Below are 22329 nucleotides of genomic sequence, written 5' to 3'. Positions count from 1 at the left end.
TTTTCGACCCATCCCCGTCCCAAACTTGCGCTCGGTTTGGGGTGAAACGGACGCGCGCAGACGGCCTCGACGCACGCCCTTGGTCCCCCGTGGCCTGCCTGTCGGGGACACTAGCAGTCCCTCCGCTCCCAACGCTTCGCCCTCTCTCCCCGCCCCGCCCCGCCGCCGGCGCCGCCGCTATTCTCCGGCCGCCTCCTCACCGCGCAGCCCCCGGCCGTCCATACCAAACCACGTCTCGACATGGCCGCCACCACGCCCGCGCTTTCGCCGTAGTTTTGGCCGTCGATCGGAGGAGGTTTGGCCGTCGCCGTCTTTGCCGGTGGCAGAGGGGACACGACTGCCGGCGACGTACCACGGCGGCCGAGGCAGATTCCGACGAGAGCTCCAGAGCGGCCAATAGCCGGCCGGCAACCACCCCTGCTGCGTTGAGGTGATCATCGTGGCCTCTTCACCACCACGACCGCAAGGTGTTCGACATTTTGCCAACAAAGGTATGGACAGTGGAGACGAGTTTTTCTTCCATCACTTCCTTTGTTCATCGGACGATTCGTCGTCGGATGATGAAGATCTTGTGGTGGCTGCACTGGTCGTTCACGACCATATTCAACGGCAGCTTCCTCGGTACAGGGGGTCACTCCCTGGACGTGCTCCCAACCTGAACCGCAACAGGGAGAGAGGTCACGCCCTGCTCTATGCCGATTACTTTGCCAACACCCTGCTCTTCAAGCCGGATAAATTTCGTCGCCGTTTTCGTATGGCAAGGCATGTGTTCAATCTTATCCGAGAGGGAGTGGTTGCTCATGACCCATACTTCGAGTGCAAGACAGATGCCCTTGGCAAGCTTGGATTCTCCTCTTACCAGAAATGCACCGCGGCCATCCGCATGCTTGCATATGGAATTCCAGGCGATCTGGTGGATGAGTATGTGCGTATGAGTGAGACAACATGTCTGATGTCAATGTACAAGTTTTGCCAGGCTGTGATCGCGGTGTTTGGCCCAGAGTACTTGAGGCAGCCAACTGTCGCTGATACAGAGAGATTGTTGGCGACCAACGCAGCTAGAGGCTTTCCAGGCATGCTAGGAAGCATAGATTGTATGCACTGGGAGTGGAAGAACTGTCCATTTGCTTGGCAGGGCCAGTACAAGGGGCATGTCAACGCGTGCACTGTCATATTAGAAGTGGTGGCTTCGTAGGATCTTTGGATATGGCATTCTTTCTTCGGCATGGCAGGTTCTCACAATGATATCAACGTGCTGCAGCGTTCTCCAGTCTTCGCAAGGCTTGCAGAAGGCCACTCCCCACCTGTCAACTTTGAGATCAACGGCCACCAGTACAACAAGGGATACTATCTAGCTGATGGTATATATCCTCAGTGGTCAACTTTTGTGAAGACAATCTCGAAACCCCAAGGTGAGAAGAGAAAGAAATTTGCCCAAATGCAAGAGAGTGCTAGAAAGGATGTGGAACGTGCTTTCGGTGTGCTTCAATCCCGGTGGGGTATCGTTCGAAACCCTGCACTGTCATGGGATGAAAGGAAGCTTTAGGAGGTGATGACTGCTTGTGTGATCATGCACAACATGATCGTCGAGGACGAGCGTGATGAGAGTATCTTCGACCAAGGATTTGATTATCAAGGTGAAGATATTGAGCCCCTGCACCAAGACCCGGCCACATTTGAACAATTTGTGCAATTCCACCGTGAGATGCGTGATTGGCACAGTCATTTGAATCTTCAAAATGACTTGGTTGAGCACATGTGGGATCACATTGGCAACCAATAGATGTATTGGTTCATTTTATGTTCAGTCAAGACAATTTCGATTTGGTTGTAAAACTATTTTATTAAGGACAATTTCAATTTGGTTGTAAAACTATTTTAATTTTCAGACAAATATTTGGACGTGCAAACTAGTTTTGATGAGAATATGGGCATTTTTGGCCCTGACGGACAGGATAGGGCAAACGGATGCGGCCGCGCGCTGGGCGCACGGCCACCGCATCCCAGGACACGCCCGGACACGACCCCAAATCCCTACCCAAACAAACAGAATCCGGACAAAACGGATGTCCATTTGGGGTCGCGCGGTGGAGATGGCCTAATGGAGCCGTGCGTGCTGACCGCGACGCCGCGCCAGGGGAACTTGGGCGTTGCTGGCACGGTTTGCGTGAGACGACGTGTAGACGACGGTATTTGCAAGAGTAATGCTAGAGATACATAGAGTTACATGGGATTTATAAACTGGTGAGTTTTGATTGGAGATTAAGTGGAGGAGATGTCCACCCCATGAAAACCAGAGGGAAGTGGTTAGTTAGAAAGAAAGAATCCTAGTCAGCGTGTAATTATGTGTACCTCTTTGTACGTTTAGCATTATTGATATTGTCAACCTGCGAGGTGCTCCTCTACGCGTGCCCAGCGACAAAGAAAATTGGAGGGGAAGGGAGGGCGTTTGGTATGGTAGACCTTATATATCTCAGCCAGGTCCATGGATCTAGTTTTAGGCCGTTTGGATGTCTGTTCAGCATGGAGATCTTGACCCGTAAGGAACTTAAAGCACCTCTGGGTCTGACTCTAAAGGAACGTTCTCCGAATGACGTTTTTTCAGAGCCAGACCCGAGCGATGCAACTTGAGGCACGTGGTGGAGGTGGTTGCACGTGCAAGGACACGCGAGAGACGATGTGTTGTTTCCCAAAGCAGTGTCATAGAATCCCTCACCCTCTCTCACCGCTCACTCTCCCCTCCCTCCACTCTCACACCGGCGGCGGCAAGCATGAGATCGGGACAGCGAGCATCAGCGGCGAGCATCGGAGCTAAGATCTGGACGGCGAGCACCGATGTCCAACACCTCCTTCATCACCCCTTAGCCACGCGTTCGTCAATGGCGGTAAGCCCTCTGTCCCCGATGGCATCGATTATACCGTCTGCGCACACAATGTAGGCATCGATTTTAGTTCTAGGCTTCGATCTCGGACCGAACAAAGCATATCCGATTAGAGTTTTCAATGGTTTGAATGGGACTACGTAGGATTTTTCACTAACAGGCCGGGGGGCTAAACTAAGCACAATCCACTTACATCCATTCAGATCCAATGAAACCCAATAAGCAGTAGAGCCTAGACGGGGCGAGCCTTGAGGCGCTTGGAGCGAAGGTAGCCTTAAGCCTTGTAATCGTCAACATTCATGGGCATTGTAGAGCAGTCTGGCTCAGCAACCTTGACCACCATCATGCCAGCAATCCACCATCTCCTCCTGGCCATCGCCCTTTAGAACGATGGTGTCCGAAGCCATCGTGACGCCTGCCTGGTCAACAAGAGTTGCGACAGACCTGTACTTGGCCCATCTAGCTATCTGGCCTGGATCGGCAGACTCGGCCTCCTCCATCACCCACGGCAGTATGTCCACTGACATAAACACCTTTGGCTAGGTCAAGCATCTGTGTCTTTGACTCCGTCTTTATCGCCTTTGACGACACAACCTCTGCCTCTTTCAACATCTCGCCCACGTTCTTGAACCGAGAGCATACCTCCATAGACTTCACGAACTTCACGTGGTCACTGACCAAGCACCCAAGGATGAATGTCGTCCATCCAGGGCCTATGGGAAGGGGTTCATGGCGATGGAGCGGTGGTGAGAAGGAGAGGGAGTTGTGGAAGAGGATACGGTAGAAGATGTTGGGGAACGTAGCAATAATTCAAAATTTTCCTACGTGTCACCAAGATCGATCTAGGAGATGCTAGCAACGAGAGAGAGGGAGTGCATCTTCATACCCTTGAAGATCTCTAAGCGGAAGCGTTACAAGAACGCGGTTGATGGAGTCGTACTCGCGGCGATTCAAATCGCGAAAGATCCGATCTAGCGCCGAACGGACAGCGCCTCCGCGTTCAACACACGTACAGCCCGGGGACGTCTCCCACGCCTTGATCCAGCAAGGAGGAGGGAGAGGTTGAGGAAGAAGGCTCCAACAGCAGCACGACGGCGTGGTGGTGGTGGAGTGACAGTTCTTCGGTAGGGCTTCGCCAAGCACACGCGGAGGAGGAGAGGTGTTGGGGAGGGGAGGGGCTGCGCCTTGGGAAAGGTATGGCTGCCCTCCCACCCCTCCACTATATATAGGGGCAAGGGAGAGGGGGGCCGGCCCCCTCAGATCCCATCTGGTGGGAGGGGCGGCGGCCAGGGGAGGTGGCTTGCCCCCCAAGCAAGGGGGGGCGCCCCCCTTTAGGGTTTCCCCCAAACCCTAGGCGCATAGGCCCTAGGGGGGTTGGCGCCCAGCCCAGTAAGGGCTGGTTCCCTTCCACCTACAGCCCATAAGGCCCTCCGGGGCAGGTGGACCCTCCCGGTGGACCCCCGGAACCCCTCCGGTGGTCCCGGTACAATACCGGTATACCCCCGAATATTTCCGGTGACCGTATGGTGACTTCCCATATATAAATATTTACCTCCGGACCATTCCGGAACTCCTCGTGACGTCCGGGATCTCATCCGGGACTTCAAACAACATTCGGTAATCACATACAAACCTTCCTTATAACCCTAGCGTCATCGAACCTTAAGTGTGTAGACCCTACGGGTTCGGGAATCATGCAGACATGACCGAGACACCTCTCTAGCCAATAACCAACAGCGGGATCTGGATACCCATGTTGGCTCCCACATGTTCCACGATGATCTCATCGGATGAACCACGATGTCGGGGATTCAATCAATCCCGTATACAATTCCCTTTGTCTATCGGTATGTTACTTGCCCGAGATTCAATCGTCGGTATCCCAATACCTCGTTCAATCTCGTTACCGTCAAGTCACTTTACTCGTTCTGTAACGCATGATCCCGTGGCTAACTCATTAGTCACATTGAGCTCATTATGATGATGCATTACCGAGTGGGCCCAGAGATACCTCTCCGTCATACGGAGTGACAAATCCCAGTCTCGATTCGTGCCAACCCAACAGACACTTTCGGAGATACCTGTAGTGCACCTTTATAGCCACCCAGTTACGTTGTGACGTTTGGTACACCCAAAGCATTCCTACGGTATCCGGGAGTTGCACAATCTCATGGTCTAAGGAAATGATACTTGACATTAGAAAAGCTCTTAGCAAACGAACTACAGGATCTTGTGCTATGCTTAGGATTGGGTCTTGTCCATCACATCATTCTCCTAATGATGTGATCCCGTTATCAATGACATCCAATGTCCATGGTCAGGAAACCATAACCATCTATTGATCAACGAGCTAGTCAACTAGAGGCTTACTAGGGACATGTTGTGGTCTATGTATTCACACATGTATTACGGTTTCCAGTTAATACAATTATAGCATGAACAATAGACAATTATCATGAACAAGGAAATACAATAATAACCATTTTATTATTGCCTCTAGGGCATATTTCCAACAGTCTCCCACTTGCACTAGAGTCAATAATCTAGTTCACATCACTATGTGATTGTAATGAATCCAACACCCATGGGGTTTGTTCATATCTCGCTTGTGAGAGAGGTTTTTAGTCAACGGGTCTGAACCTTCCAGATCCGTGTGTGCTTTACAAATCTCTATGTCATCTTGTAGATGCAGCTACCACGCGCTACTTGGAGCTATTCCAAATAACTGCTCTACTATACGAATCCGGTTTACTACTCAGAGTCATCCGGATTAGTGTCAAAGTTTGCATCGACGTAACCCTTTACGACGAACTCTTTACCACCTCCATAATCGAGAAAATTCCTTAGTCCACTAGTTACTAAGGATAAGTTCGATCGTTGTCATGTGATCCATTCCTGGATCACTCTTGTACCCCTTGACTGACTCATGGCAAGGCACACTTCAGGTGCGGTACACAGCATAGCATACTGTAGAGCCTACGTCTAAAGCATAGGGGACGACCTTCGTCCTTTCTCTCTCTTCTGCCGTGGTCAGGCCTTGAGTCTTACTCAATACTCACACCTTGTAACACAGCCAAGAACTCCTTCTTTGCTGATCTAGTTTGAACTCCTTCAAAATCTTGTCACGGTATGTATTCATTTGAAAGTACTATTAAGCTTTTTTATCTATCCTTATAGATCTTGGTGCTCAATGTTCAAGTAGCTTAATCCAGGTTTTCCATTGAAAAACACTTTTCAAATAACCTTGTATGCTTTCCAGAAATTCTACATCATTTTTGATCAACAATATGTTAACAACATATACTCATCAAAAATTCTATAGTGCTCCCACTCACTTCTTTGGAATTACAAGTTTCTCATAAACTTTGTATAAACCCAAAATCTTTGATCATCTCATCAAAGCGTACATTCCAACTCCGAGATGCTTACTCCAGTCCTTAGAAGGATTGCTGGAGCTTTGCATACTTGTTAGCATCTTTCAGGATTGACAAAACCTTCTGGTTGTATCACATACAACCTTTCCTCAAGAAAATCGTCGAGGAAACAATATTTTGACATCCTATCTGCAGATTTCATAAATAATGCAGTACCTACTAATATAATTCCAACAGACTCTTAGCATCGCTACGAGTGAGAAAGTCTCATCGTAGTCAACTCCTTGAACTTGTTGGAAAACATCTTAACGACAAGTCGAGCTTTCTTAATGGTGACACTTACCATCATTGTCCGTCTTCCTTTTAAAATTCATCTGCACCCAACAGCCTTACGACCATCAAGTAGTTCTTCCAAAGTCTATACTTTGTTTTTATACATGGATCCTCTCTCGGATTTTATGGCCTCGAGCCATTCGTCGGAATCTGGGCCTACCATCGTTTCTCCATAGCTCGTAGGTTCATTGTTGTCTAGCAACATGACTTCCAAGACAAGATTACGTACCACTCTGAAGTAGTACGCATCCTTGTCGTCCTACGAGATTTGGTAGTGACTTGATCCGAAGTTTCATGATCACTATCATAAGCTTCCACTTCAATTGGTGTAGGTGCCACAGGAACAACTTCTTGTGCCCTGCTACACACTAGTTGAAGTGACAGTTCAATAACCTCATCAAGTCTCCACCATCCTCCCACTCAATTCTTTCGAGAGAAACTTTTCCTCGAGAAAGGACCCGTTTCTAGAAACAATCACTTTTGCTTCCAGATCTGAAATAGGAGGTATACCCAACTGTTTTGGGTATTCTATGAAGATGCATTTATCCGTTTTGGGTTCGAGCTTATCAGCCTGAAACTTTTCCACATAAGCGTCGCAGCCCCAAACTTTTAAGAAACAACAACTTAGGTTTCTCTAAACCATAGTTCATACGGTGTCGTCTCAACGGAATTGCGTGGTGCCCTATTTAAAGTGAACGCGGTTGTCTCTAATGCCTAACCCATAAACGATAGCGGTAATTCGATAAGAGACATCATGGTATGCACCATATCCAATAGGGTGCAGTTATGATGTTCGGACACACCATCACACTATGGTGTTCCAGGCGGTATTAGTTGTGAACAATTTCCACAATGTCTTAATTGTGTGCCAAACTCGTAAGTCAGATATCTCTATGATCATATCATAGACATTTTATCCTCTTGTCACGACGATCTTCAACTTCACTCTGAAATTACTTGAACCTTTCAATAATTCAGATTTGTGTTTCATCAAGTAAATATACTCAGCATCTACTCAAATCATCTGTGAAGTAAGAACATAACGATATCCACAGCGTGCCTCAGCACTCATTGGACTGCACACATCAAAATGTATTACATCCAACAAGTTGCTTTCTTGTTCCATCTTACTGAAAACGAGGCCTTTCAGTCATCTTGCCCATGTGGTATGATTTGCATGTCCCAAGTGATTCAAAATCAAGTGAGTCCAAATGATCCATCTGTATGGAGTTTCTTCATGCATATCTACCAATAGACATGGTTCACATGTCTCAATCTTTTCAAAAATGAGTGAGTCCAAAGATCCATCAACATGGAGCTTCTTCATGCGTTTTATACCAATATGACTCAAGTGGCAGTGCCAAGTATGTGGTACTATCATTACTATCTTATATCTTTTGGCATGAACATGTATATCACTACGATCGAGATTCAATAAACCATTCATTTTAGGTGCAAGACCATTTGAAGGTATTATTCAAATAGACAGAGTAACCATTATTCTCCTTAAATGAATAACCGTATTGCGATAAACATAATCCAATCATGTCTATGCTGAGACGCCCCCGATTTGACGTACACTAATCATGCACGCAAATGTGTACGATCAAGATCAGGGACTCACGGGAAGATATCACAACACAACTCTAAAACATAAATAAGTCATACAAGCATTATAATACAAGCCAGGGGCCTCGAGGGCTCGAATACAAGTGCTCGATCATAGACGAGTCAGCGGAAGCAGCAATATCTGAGTACAGACATAAGTTAAACAAGTTTGCCTTAAGAAGGCTAGCACAAAAGTAGCAACGATCGAAAAGGCAAGGCCTCCTGCCTGGGACCTCCTAACTACTCCTCGAAGCCGAACTCCATGTAGAATCATCCTCGGGATCTCTAGCTCCTGGAACTCCAGCATCTGGTTGCGACAATCAGGTATAGGAAGGGGAAAATAGGGAGAAAAGCAACCGTGAGTACTCATCCAAAGTACTCGCAAGCAAGGAGCTACACTACATATGCATGGGTATATGTGTAAAGGGGCATATCAGTGGACTGAACTGCAGAAAGCCAGAATAAAAGGGGGATAGCTAGTCCTGTCGAAGACTACGCTTCTGGTCATCTCCATCTTGCAGCATGTAGAAGAGAGTAGATTGAAGTCCTCCAAGTAGCATCGCATAGCATAATCCTACCCGGCGATCCCCTCCTCGTCGCCCTGTTAGAGAGCGATCACCGGGTTGTATCTGGCACTTGGAAGGGTGTATTTTATTCAGTATCCAGTTCTAGTTGTCATAAGGTCAAGGTACAACTCCGGGTCGTCCTTTTACCGAGGGACACGGCTATTCGAATAGATAAACTTCCCTGCAGGGGTGCACCACATAACCCAACACGCTCGATCCCATTTGGCCGGACACACTTTCCTGGGTCATGCCCGGCCTCGTAAGATCAACGCGTCGCAGCCCCACCTAAGCACAACAGAGAGGTCAGCACGCCGGTCTAACCCTATGCGCGCAGGGGTCTGGGCCCATCGCCCTATGCACACCTGCACGTTGCGTATGCGGGCGGAAGCAGACCTAGCCTAGTGGCGTTCCAGTCCAATCCGGCGCGCGCCACTCAGTCGCTGACGTCAAGAAGGCTTCGGCTGATACCACGACGCCGGGATACCCATAACTACTCCCGCGTAGATGGTTAGTGCGTATAGACCAAATGGCCAGACTCAGATCAAATACCAAGATCTCGTTAAGTGTGTTAAGTATCCGCGAACGCCGACCAGGGCCAGGCCCACCTCTCTCCTAGGTGGTCTCAACCTGCCCTGTCGCTCCGCCATAAAGTAACAGTCGGGGGCCGTCGGGAACCCAGGCCCACCTCTACCGGGGTGGAGCCACCTGTCCTTTCAGCCCCCTCATCAGAATCACTTGCGGGTACTCAACGAGCCGACCCGACTTTAGTCACCACATGTGTCATGTATAAAGTATATAAGTATATACCCGTGATCACCTCCCGAAGTGATCACAGCCCGGTAGTATAGCATGGCAGACGGACAAGAATGTAGGGCCTCTGATGGAACACTAGCATCCTATACTAAGCAGTAGGATAGCAGGTAAGGGTAACAACTGTAGCAACAATGACAGGCTATGCATCAGGATAGGATTAACGGAAAGCAGTAACATGCTACACTACTCTAATGCAAGCAGTATAGAGAAGAATAGGCGATATCTGGTGATCAAGGGGGGGGGCTTGCCTGGTTGCTCTGGCAAGTAGGAGGGGTCGTCAACTCCGTAGTCGAACTGGGCAGCAGCAGTGTCGGTCTCGTAGTCTACCGGAGAGAAGAGGGGGGGGGAAGAAACAGTAAATACAATGCAAACATAAGCATGACGATGCGTGACATGACAATGAGCGGTGCTAGGTATGCCCTAACGCGGTAGTAAGCGATACCGGCGAAAGGGGGAAACATCCGGGAAAATATCCCCGGTGTTTCTCGTTTTCGGACAGATGAACCGGAGGTGAAATGTTGCAGGTTCACTATGCTAGGGACGTGTGGCTGACAAACGGACTACGTATTCGGATTCGTCTCGTCGTTCTGAGCAGCTTTCATATACAAAGTTTTTCCATTCGAGCTACGGATTATTTTATATTAATTTTTAAAGATTTAAATCATTTTAGGATTTATTTAATTAATTTATTCAACATTATCCAGAACAGTAAAATATGACGTCAGCATGACATCATACTGACGTTAGCAGTCAACTGTGCATTTGACTGGGTCAACTACGGGTGGGTCCCGCATGTCATACACTTCTTAGCTTAATTAGGGTTTAGCTAAATAATTACTGTTTAATTAACTATCTAATTAATTAGATTAATTTAATTAGGATTAACTAACTTAATTAATTAATTAACTAATTAATAATTTTATTAATTACATTTTTATTAATTAATTTATTATTATTATTATTTATTATTTATTACATTTTTAATTACTTATTATTTATTTATTTTTAATTCTTCTTTTTTTTTAACGTTCAGGGGCGTGGGCCCCTTGTGTCATTGGCCCAAAGGCCATAGCAGGCATGGGCGCTAACGGGCATAGCCCCGAACGGGCACTGGCCCGCGGGGGCGCACCCGACGGGGCGGCTGGCGGGCGCGGGCGCCGGTGTGCCGGCGAGCTGGGCGCGCGGGGCGGCGAATGGCGGGAGCTCCGGTGGAGCAGCGGCAGGGCTCGTCCCCGACCGAGGTGCAGGGAGCGAGCGGAGCGCCGGAGTGCGCGGGGTGAGCGCGTGCTGCCTAGAGCGCGAGCTCCGGCAGGCGGGCGCGTGTGCACGCGGTGGCGCACCGAGGGAGGCGCGGACGGCGCGGGGACAGGGGAAGGAGGAGGGCGGAGGCCGTGGCCTCACCGGAATTTGTAGGGACGGGGGCAGCGGGGGGGCGAGGAGGTAGTCGGGGACGACGGTGACGAAGAGGGGGCAGGCCGGCGAGGTGGAGTCGGCGAGGCGCGACGAGGCGGAGGAGCTCCGGTCGTGGAGGAGGACGAAGACGGGCGGCGAGACGCGGGGAGGTCCGGCGAGGGAGAGGCGTTGGGAGGTCCGACGACGGTGGTGGGTGTCGAGGCGCCGTGGACGGAGTGCGCGCGGAGCTCGGGGAAGACGACGCGGTGAACGAGGGAGAGGAAGGAGGCCGGGAGGTGCGACGCCGGCGAGGTGGCGCCGCGGTGGAGGACCGAGGCGCGGTGGGGCGGCGATGCACGTCGAGGCGATGGGGGTCGGGGCGCCGTTTTCCCGATCCAGATCGGGGACAGAGGGAGGAGTGAGCGGGGTTCGTGGGGGAGGAAGTGGGTGCGGGGAGGGGTTAGGGTTTCGGGGCGTGGGGGGTATGGGGGTGGCCGGCTGGGCCTCGACTTAGTTGGGCCGGTGGCCAGCTGGGCCACTTGGCCCGGGGGGGGTTCTTCCTTCTTCCTTTTTTTTTTGCTTTGTTTTATTTCTACTTTTTCTTTTCTGCTTTCTTTTATCTATTTAGTAAATTACAGTTTTACAAAAGTAAAACCCGTACCTAAAATAGAGTTACAACTCCAACTACTTTCACAGAAAGTTTTACCCCTGATCAAAATAGTTTAGCAATTTATAATATTCAAAAGGTATTTATTTAATAGTTTTACCTACTGTTTTAATCATTTAAGTGTATTTAAACCTTTTATAAACATGTGGTTTCTCCACAATAATTACCTATGCATTATTTGGCAACACCCCAACATTTTAGTTATATTTGAAAATCTTTACCGTTTGACTTTATTTTTAGTTTGCATTTCGAATCGATTTTGAACTAACAAAAGATTAACAACAGTAAACGTGGTGACATGGCATCATTAACGCGGGATTACTGTAGTCTAATTATCCGGGCGTCACATATGCTCAACGCAAAAACCAAATAACAATTATTTAGGTTTAACACCAATCTCGATGGTAGAGGGAGCATGCGATGCTTGATCACATCAACCTTAGAAACACTTCCAACACATATCGTCATCTCACTTTTAGCTAGTCTCCGTTTATTCTGCAGCTTTTATTTCGAGTTACTAACACTTAGCAACCGAACCGGTATCTAATACCCTGGTGCTACTAGGAGTACTAGTAAAGTACACATTAATATAATGTATATCCAATATACTTCTGTCGACCTTACCAGCCTTCTCATCTACGAAGTATCTAGGGTAGTTCTGCTTCAGTGACCGTTCCCCTCATCTCAGAAGCACTTAGTCTCGGGTTTGGGTTCAACCTTGGCTTTCTTCACTAGAGCTGCAACTGATTTGCCGTTTCATGAAGTATCCCTTGTTGCCCGTGCCCTTCTTGAAACTAGTGGTTTTACTAACCATCAACAATTGATGCTCCTACTTGATTTCTACTTTCGCGGTGTCAAACATCACGAGTTGCTCAAAGATCATCATGTCTATCCCTGATATGTTATAGTTCATCACGAAGCTCTAATAGCTTGGTGGCAGTGACTATGGAGAACCATCACTATCTCATCTGGAAGATTAACTCCCACTCGATTCAAGCGATTGTAGTACTTAGACAATCTGAGCACATGCTCAATGATTGAGCTTTTCTCCCTTAGTTTGCAGGCTTAAGAAACTTGTCAGAGGTCTCATACCTCTTGACGTGGGCACTAGTCTGAAATCCCAATTTCAGTCTTTGGAACATCTCACATGTTCTGCGACGCTTCAAAAACGTCTTCGGTGCCTCAATTCTATACCGTTTTAACATTACGCACTGAACTATCACGTAGTCATCAAAACGTGTATGTCAGATGTTCGCAACATCCACAAACGACGCTCGAGGTTCAGCACACCGAGCGGTGCATTAAGGACATAAGCCTTCTGTGCAGCAATGAGGACAATCCTCAGTTTACGGACCCAGTCCGCATAATTGCTACTATCAACTTTCAACTAAATTTTCTCTAGGAACATATCTTAGTAGAACTAAAGCGTAAGCTACGACATAATTTGCAAAGACCTTTTGACTATGTTCATGATAATTAAGTTCATCTAATCAAATTTTTAATGAACTCCCACTCAGATAGACATCCCTCTAGTCATCTAAGTGATACATGATCCGAGTCAACTAGGCCGTGTCCGATCATCACGTGAGACGGACTAGTCATCATCGGTGAACATCTTCATGTTGATCGTATCTGCTATACGACTCATGTTCGACCTTTCGGTCTTCCGTGTTCCGAGGCCATGTCTGTACATGCTAGGCTCGTCAAGTCAACCTAAGTGTTTCGTATGTGTAAATCTGGCTTACACCCGTTGTATGCGAACGTTAGAATCTATCACACCCGATCATCACGTGGTGCTTCGAAACAACGATCCTTCGCAACGGTGCACAGTTAGGGGGAACACATTCTTGAAATTTTAGAGAGGGATCATCTTATTTATGCTACCGTCGTTCTAAGCAAATAAGATGTAAACATGACAGACATCACATGCAAATCATAAAGTGACATGATATGGCCAATATCATCTTGCGCCTTTGATCTCCATCTTCGAGGCGCGGCATGATCACCTTCGTCACCGGCATGTCACCATGATCTCCATCATCGTGTCTTCATGAAGTTGTCTTGCCAACTATTACTTCTACTACTATGGCTAACGGTTAGCAATAAAGTAAAGTAATTACATGGCGTTTTTCATTGACACGCAGGTCATACAATAAATTAAGACAACTCCTATGGCTCCTGCCGGTTGTCATAATCATCGACATGCAAGTCGTGATTCCTATTACAAGAACACGATCAATCTCATACATCACATATATATAATTCATCACATCCTTTTGGCCATATCACATCACATAGCATACCCTGCAAAAACAAGTTAGACGTCCTCTAATTGTTGTTGCATGTTACGTGGCTGCTATGGGTTTCTAGCAAGAACGTTTCTTACCTACGCAAAAGCCACAACGGTGATATGCCAATTGCTATTTACCCTTCATAAGGACCCTCTTCATCGAATCCGATCCGACTAAAGTGGGAGAGACAGACACCCGCTAGCCACCTTATGCATCAAGTGCATGTCAGTCGGTGGAACCTGTCTCACGTAAGAGTACGTGTAAGGTCGGTCCGGGCCGCTTCATCCCACAATGCCGCCGAATCAAGATAAGACTAGTAACGGTAAGCAAATTGAACAAATCATCGCCCACAACCACTTTGTGTTCTACTCGTGCATAGAATCTACGCATAGACCTAGCTCATGATGCCACTGTTGGGGAACGTAGCAATAATTCAAAATTTTCCTACGTGTCACCAAGATCGATCTAGGAGATGCTAGCAACGAGAGAGAGGGAGTGCATCTTCATACCCTTGAAGATCTCTAAGCGGAAGCGTTACAAGAACGCGGTTGATGGAGTCGTACTCGCGGCGATTCAAATCGCGGAAGATCCGATCTAGCGCCGAACGGACAGCGCCTCCGCGTTCAACACACGTACAGCCCGGGGACGTCTCCCACGCCTTGATCCAGCAAGGAGGAGGGAGAGGTTGAGGAAGAAGGCTCCAACATCAGCACGACGGCGTGGTGGTGGTGGAGTGACAGTTCTTCGGTAGGGCTTCGCCAAGCACACGCGGAGGAGGAGAGGTGTTGGGGAGGGGAGGGGCTGCGCCTTGGGAAAGGTATGGCTGCCCTCCCACCCCTCCACTATATATAGGGGCAAGGGAGAGGGGGGCCGGCCCCCTCAGATCCCATCTGGTGGGAGGGGCGGCGGCCAGGGGAGGTGGCTTGCCCCCCAAGCAAGGGGGGCGCCCCCCTTTAGGGTTTCCCCCAAACCCTAGGCGCATAGGCCCTAGGGGGGTTGGCGCCCAGCCCAGTAAGGGCTGGTTCCCTTCCACCTACAGCCCATAAGGCCCTCCGGGGCAGGTGGACCCTCCCGGTGGACCCCCGGAACCCCTCCGGTGGTCCCGGTACAATACCGGTATACCCCCGAATATTTCCGGTGACCGTATGGTGACTTCCCATATATAAATATTTACCTCCGGACCATTCCGGAACTCCTCGTGACGTCCGGGATCTCATCCGGGACTTCAAACAACATTCGGTAATCACATACAAACCTTCCTTATAACCCTAGCGTCATCGAACCTTAAGTGTGTAGACCCTACGGGTTCGGGAATCATGCAGACATGACCGAGACACCTCTCTAGCCAATAACCAACAGCGGGATCTGGATACCCATGTTGGCTCCCACATGTTCCACGATGATCTCATCGGATGAACCACGATGTCGGGGATTCAATCAATCCCGTATACAATTCCCTTTGTCTATCGGTATGTTACTTGCCCGAGATTCGATCGTCGGTATCCCAATACCTCGTTCAATCTCGTTACCATCAAGTCACTTTACTCGTTCTGTAACGCATGATCCCGTGGCTAACTCATTAGTCACATTGAGCTCATTATGATGATGCATTACCGAGTGGGCCCAGAGATACCTCTCCGTCATACGGAGTGACAAATCCCAGTCTCGATTCGTGCCAACCCAACAGACACTTTCGGAGATACCTGTAGTGCACCTTTATAGCCACCCAGTTACGTTGTGACGTTTGGTACACCCAAAGCATTCCTACGGTATCCGGGAGTTGCACAATCTCATGGTCTAAGGAAATGATACTTGACATTAGAAAAGCTCTTAGCAAACGAACTCAGGATCTTGTGCTATGCTTAGGATTGGGTCTTGTCCATCACATCATTCTCCTAATGATGTGATCCCGTTATCAATGACATCCAATGTCCATGGTCAGGAAACCATAACCATCTATTGATCAACGAGCTAGTCAACTAGAGGCTTACTAGGGACATGTTGTGGTCTATGTATTCACACATGTATTACGGTTTCCAGTTAATACAATTATAGCATGAACAATAGACAATTATCATGAACAAGGAAATACAATAATAACCATTTTATTATTGCCTCTAGGGCATATTTCCAACAGAAGATAGAGAGTGAGATGGGTGGAAGATATTAGTGGGGTGTGGTGGTAGATAAATATGAGCTTTGGAGGTTCAAGTGGTAGGTGGGTGGGATGAATGAATGCTGAAGTTTGGTCGGGAGTTGTGATAAGTGTGGTCAAACAATGCATAGCCATGGGGATGAATGAATGCTGAAGTTTGTCTTCAAGCCTCCATTGATCTTGTTCATATGTGTATTAAATTGTGTACCTTCATTGACCCCATGTTCATGTGTTTAATGCAGATCGACAAATGCTACTTCGCGGAACTCCCTCCAAGGGCAAGGAGGTTGTGTTGGACAAGAAAGGGCAAGACAGTGGTGAAGCTCCGCAGTGCCTGGAAGAGGCCTAACAACTACGATCATTTCCATGAGGACGTCAACAGAAATCACTTCCGCAAGGCCTTGCACACGAGTTGGAGTGCCTACCAACACCCCTTGACTTCACCAAGCACTTGACCAACGTCCCACCAGAATTTGTGCGGAAGACGATCACCGGTTGCGCCTGGTGGTTGCGATCCCGATGATGAACAAGGGGCTCACCGTAGATAAGTGTTTGTCCCCCTTCGTTGTTGCTCACCGGATCAAGATCGGGTACCCGTCACCTGCAAGTTGGCGACTCCCGACACCGGATTTTCTTCAACAATACAACGTTGATGTGGTGGCCAAGTGCAAGGAGCATCACGAGGCATTTGCCATGGATCATTTGGGTGTTACCTCTATCTAAGACTTTGCGGTGGATGTTTAGTTTAAGACTTTGTCGCAACTGTTTGTCAGTTTAACTGCAAGCGAGTAAGACTGGTTTATGCCATGCATGTTATTAATTGCCTATGTTGTGCATGTGTGTGTGCTCATAACCTCACCACTCTAAGAAGAGGTTACAAGATCACAAGTCTTGCATGTAACCAAACAAAACTTTGCATCTACTTAGAACAAGCCTGCAACCAGACACCATTATGTGTGTTTCTGCTCAACCAGACCGGAAGGGACGTAGGCAGACAAACTATGTAGAGAACATGATTTTTTGCCAGTTTTCATTCAGCCTGTCTGAGTCGGGCCATAGATGCAAAGGCCCCAAAATCCATATAGTCTACCAAATGCATCCTTAGTCATTGCCTCGTTCCCCCAACATCAGCATGGATCCAGATCCTCTAACTTTGGGAGGGAAGTTAGGGATGCCCTGTCTTCTCTTGGCTTGATTTCCATAACCCGCGTTCTAATACGATGATTTATAAACATAGTTATCTATAGTGATCTATAAATAATAATGAGTCTATAGCTATTCATGTCGCACTGACTTGCCTTCCCCGTTTTATACAGAGAGTTAATTGTAGACTGACTTGCCTCCTCCAAGTCAGAGGATCCGGTTCCCATCTGCTTACGACTTGGTGCTCTCTAGGATGAATGTCAAGTTTTTTTTATGCAAAGAATGTGCATGTGATGGTCTTGTAAATTGATTGTGATTCCTTAAATGAAATTTATGCTGAGCCTCCTTCCGCTCAAGAAAAAAATGGAAGGGACAAAAGTGACAATACATTTTTTATCTTCTTTCTTTCTTTTTTTAGGAGTATATATTTCTATTTTTTATCATTTGGAAATCCTTTTATCTTTTTGAAATATTATGGAAAAAGTTGTGACATTTGGATTTGGAAGACTTCAATGCATCCGTGACCAATGCACAATGTAATATGACAATGGCATTTTTATGCAACCACATTTTTAGATGGATGTCGATTTGCAAGTTCTAGCTTACAATACGATTTATATACAAGAAATTCATAGTTTCAAGAATTCCGAGGTGCCTCAAGATGAAACCTGAGGAGTTGGGGGATACTTTTGTTGTTTTGCATGGTGGCCCCGCGTTGTCCCAGGAGATAGTTCCGATTATTGATGTTTTATTCCAATTCGAAAGGGCCTGACCTAATCCAGTGCTAATAGTTAGCACACCGTGGCCCCGAAACCCGGTTTACTGTATCTTCCCTGGAATCCAATGCCAATAGTGAGCACGCCGTGGCTGAGAAACCTAATTTTAAACACTTTTTTTTGGCGAGAAGATTTTTAAACTCGCAATGACCTACAAACAACCTCATTCACTGAAATGTTTAAGTTGCCACCACCGGGTAAGCGAAGGGCTGCCTAGTTAATTTGAGGTGTCAAAACACCAATGTCTCTATATAAAAAGTATCCATCATATAAAGATTAAAAGAAGATAGAGACAAATATTACAGACTTTAATTCCCATTAATACCGTAACCATTTGAATGCTGACAATCAAAACAAAAAATATGTTGCGAGTGCGCACTGCACAGGAAACAACGGGCTAGAATGGCCAAACTACCATATTGTGCAATGCATCCATTACCCGCTGCGGCAAATAGGAGAGCAACACTTGAAATATTTTTCGGTGGGTTGGCCAAATACGTTTTACATTTATGTCGGTTTCCGGTTTTTGTTTTATATTTATGAATTTCTCCTTTCCTTTTTGTTTTTAAATTTTACATTTTATTATTTCATTCTAATTATTTTCCTTCCCTTTATTCATTCTTAAAATATATGATATATTTTTCAAAATACATAAACAATTAAATGTATGAATATATTTTCTCATATGCTTGAATATTATATCTATTGTACACGCGAACTATATTTATTATCATTAATATTTTTGCTTAGTTATTATTTGCGTTAATAATTTTCATTTTTGTAAATATATGAATATTTTATTAGCATGTCACAATTGTTTTTCAAATATATGAACATAATTTTTGGTTACACGTGGACATTTTCTCCTTTATACATATATTTTTGGGATACGTACATTTTCTATTATTAAACTTTCGTTTATAGGAGATATACTCCTATTAGAAATTCCATTTCCCCTTTTCTTTTTTTAGTCGAAACACACACCCAGAAATTCCATTTTTTCTTAAAAAACAAGTAAAAAGTGTGCCAGTTAAATGAGAAGAAAGAAGAAGTTGGTCCCCTTGATCCAGAAACATATGAGAAAAGGACTTCCTTGTGTGCTGAGCTAAATGAGATCCTTGCAGACGAGGAGCTATTTTGGTTGCAACACTCAAATGAACGATGGCTCCTAAAAGGGGATCAAAATACAGCTTATTTTCATCGCATTGCTAATGGCAGAAAAAGGAAAAACACTATCCACTCCCTAGCTGATGGAGAAACTACTATAGAAGGAACACAAAACCTCCTAGATCATGCCACAGATTTCTACAAAGATCTCTTTGGTCCTGCGAGGGGGAACCTGTTCCATCTGTCTCCTGATACTTGGTCTAGTGATGAGAAGCTCACTGTTGATGATAATATTATCCTTACCGGTGCATTTACGGAGGAGGTGAAAAAAGCACTGTTTAGTATGGAAAGTAATAGAGCCCCTGGGCCGGATAACATACCAGCAGAATTTTATAAGCATTGCTGGGATTTTGTTAAAAAATGACATTATGCGGCTGTTTGAAGCATTCCACAACAATACATTAGATGTTGCTCGTTTGAATTATGAGACAATTACCTTGATCCCAAAAGTAAATGGGGCGAAAAAATACAGCAATATCGCCCCATTTGCCTTCTGAGGTGTCCTTATAAATTGATCACCAAGGTTCTGGATAATAGAGTTGTTGTGTTTGCGGACAAGCTGATTAGTAGATACCAAAATGCTTTCATCAAGCACAAAAACATTATGGATGGGATCCTCACCCTTCATGAGTTGTTGCATCATACTCATCATAATAAGAAAGTTGGGATTGTGCTAAAGTTGGATTTCGAAAAGGCATATGATAAGATAAACTGGGATTTCCTTCTTGAGTGTCATTGTAACCGTGGCTTCGGGCCGACCTGGTGTGGATGGGTAGAAAATATCCTACACAATGGCACCTTGAGCATCAAGCTCAACAATGAGACAAGTCCTTATTTCCAAAGCCACAAAGGGGTTCGTCAAGGCGACCCCTACTCTCCTTTTTTGTTTAATCTTGCTGTGGAAACCCTCACGAATATGGTTACTAATGCTCAAAAAGAAAAAGAAATGATAACTGGTCTTGCGCCAGACTTGATCGAGGGGGGGGGGGTAGCTATCTTACAGTATGCCGATGACACGGTGATTTGCTTTGAACATGACAAGGATGCGGCTGTCAACTTGAAAATTTTGCTCTATTTGTTTGAACTTATGTCAGGTTTGAAGATCAACTTCATGAAAAGCGAGATCCTTTGCGTGGGGGGAGATGATGATACCATTTCCTTTTATGTTGATCTCTTCAATTGTAGCATCGGTCACTTCCCAATGAAATACCTGGGGGTGCCAGTCAGCTTCTCGAATCTCCGTTACCTAGATTGGGAGTTTGTGGACGAAAGATTTCTTAAATGCCGCGAGTCCTGGATTGGTAATGTAGCCTCCTCGGGGGGGGGGGGGGGGGGGGCGTCTCATCCTACTTACTCATCACTTACCAGTATCGTGTACTACTACATGTCTATGTTCCTACATCCAAAAGGGGTGATTGTTAAACTTGATAAGCACCGTAAATGCTTTTTCTGGCAAGAACATGATGTGGACATGGCCTTTACGGATACGACCAAAAATATAATCCTCATATACAATAATCAGGTGATTTCTATTAATAATTATTATATAAATTATTATTTTGTTACTCCGAATAGAAATATGACACTTACTTTTATTATATGCAGGATTACAGAAGACATGTACAAACCTCGCGTGAAGATGCGAGGACTAATTGAGCGATGTTCATGGGAATCAAACAACACCAATAGACATGCATATGTTTTCAAGTTTCAACATCCAGGAGATGCTCATGTCAACCAACAGCAGTATCATAAGTCGTTGCATGCATGGCTTCTACCACAACAACCAGCCCATCCATCATGCATCCTACACGTGCACCTAGACAAAGGCACAAGGGCCAGACAAGTTGGTTTTTACTTCATGGAGCAAGAGAAGCAACGTGATGGGCCTAAGGATTTTTTTATTGATACGCTAGTAGTATAACTATGGGCTGACCCATATGTTTGGCCTCTGTACGGCCGTGTACAATTCTATTTTTTGTACGTCCAAAGTAGCCACGGCGTTCGGGGGATCAACAGATAAGGCAGCGGCCGTACTTAATAAATAGCTATCCTAGATTTGGGTTTTATTGTATTGTCTAGTCATCGCTACAATTTTGCATCTACAAGACGTGTAGGACTACCGCCTTGTCAGATCCACAGTGGATCCCCAACTTCTGATCTAGTTCGTGTGCTCAATTTTTCATCCGCAATTTCAGATTGCAATTCACCTTTGTTCTTGCCGGTTCTTCGATTGCTTGCAGGAACTCGAACCTCGTTGTTCAGGTTGATCGTGCCTACGGTAAGGTCAATAACCATCAGAGATTGGTTTAGCGATTGTCGAGGCGTATCGTCGGGTACGGTATAGCCGAATCGTCAAGGTCAAAATCCACCAAATCGATAGTTATCCCCACTCTTATAGGAAGATCGAGCCGCCGTCACATCAGAACACGAGGGGCGCAAACAGTATCATTTGGTTAAACGGGCCAGAATTTGTCGATCTAAAGAGAAAGGGGGCCTGGGGGTGAAAGATCTGCACAAGCAAAACATTAGCTTACTCACCAAGTGGTGGTGGAAGTTGGAAACACAGCAAGGGCTGTGGCAGGAGGTGATCCGGGCAAAATACTTCAAAAAGGACACGGTGACATATGTTAAGACCAGATTTGGTGATTCCCCGATTTGGAAGGCCATTATGAAAGTTAAAGAGCATTACCTTGTTGGCAGAAAAGTGGTTTTGAACTCTGGGAACCTTGCCAGGGTGTGGATGGACCCTTATGGGGATGAGCTGCCTCTTTGTGCCCAATTTCCTGTTCTTTAGAAGGTTTGTAATGATCAAGATATTACTATTGCTAAGTTTAGAGAGAATGTGGATGGTAACTTCTTTAGAAGACGTTTACATCCCCCACTACTTGAACAATGGAGAGAGGTCCAAGCCAGAGTGGGGGCATGGCCTCTCTCTAGTGATCCTGACCAAGTCATCTGGACCTTGGGAAAAAAAGAAAGTTTACCACTAAATCTGTCTATGACTACTTGGAGAGGAACTTAGCTGGGTGTAATTACAAGTGGATTTGGAGAGCGAATATTCCTCTTAAAATCCAAATTTTTCTCTGGCAGCTATTCTAGGATTCTGTTCTGGCCAGAGATGTCATGAGTAGGCGTGGATGGCTGGGGGAGACATGCTTG

The 22329-nt window shown here is 46.3% G+C and overlaps 1 pseudogene; it reads left to right on the top strand.

Moving 5' to 3' along the window:
• Positions 1 to 493: 493 nt before the first annotated feature.
• LOC141041337 (uncharacterized) lies at positions 494 to 1783 on the top strand (annotated as a pseudogene).
• Positions 1784 to 22329: the final 20546 nt, after the last annotated feature.

This window comes from Aegilops tauschii, chromosome 2, assembly GCF_002575655.3.
Source record: "Aegilops tauschii subsp. strangulata cultivar AL8/78 chromosome 2, Aet v6.0, whole genome shotgun sequence".
Lineage (NCBI taxonomy): Eukaryota > Viridiplantae > Streptophyta > Magnoliopsida > Poales > Poaceae > Aegilops > Aegilops tauschii.
Note: the sequence above shows the minus strand (reverse complement) of the source record. Positions and strands in the feature narration are given on the sequence as shown.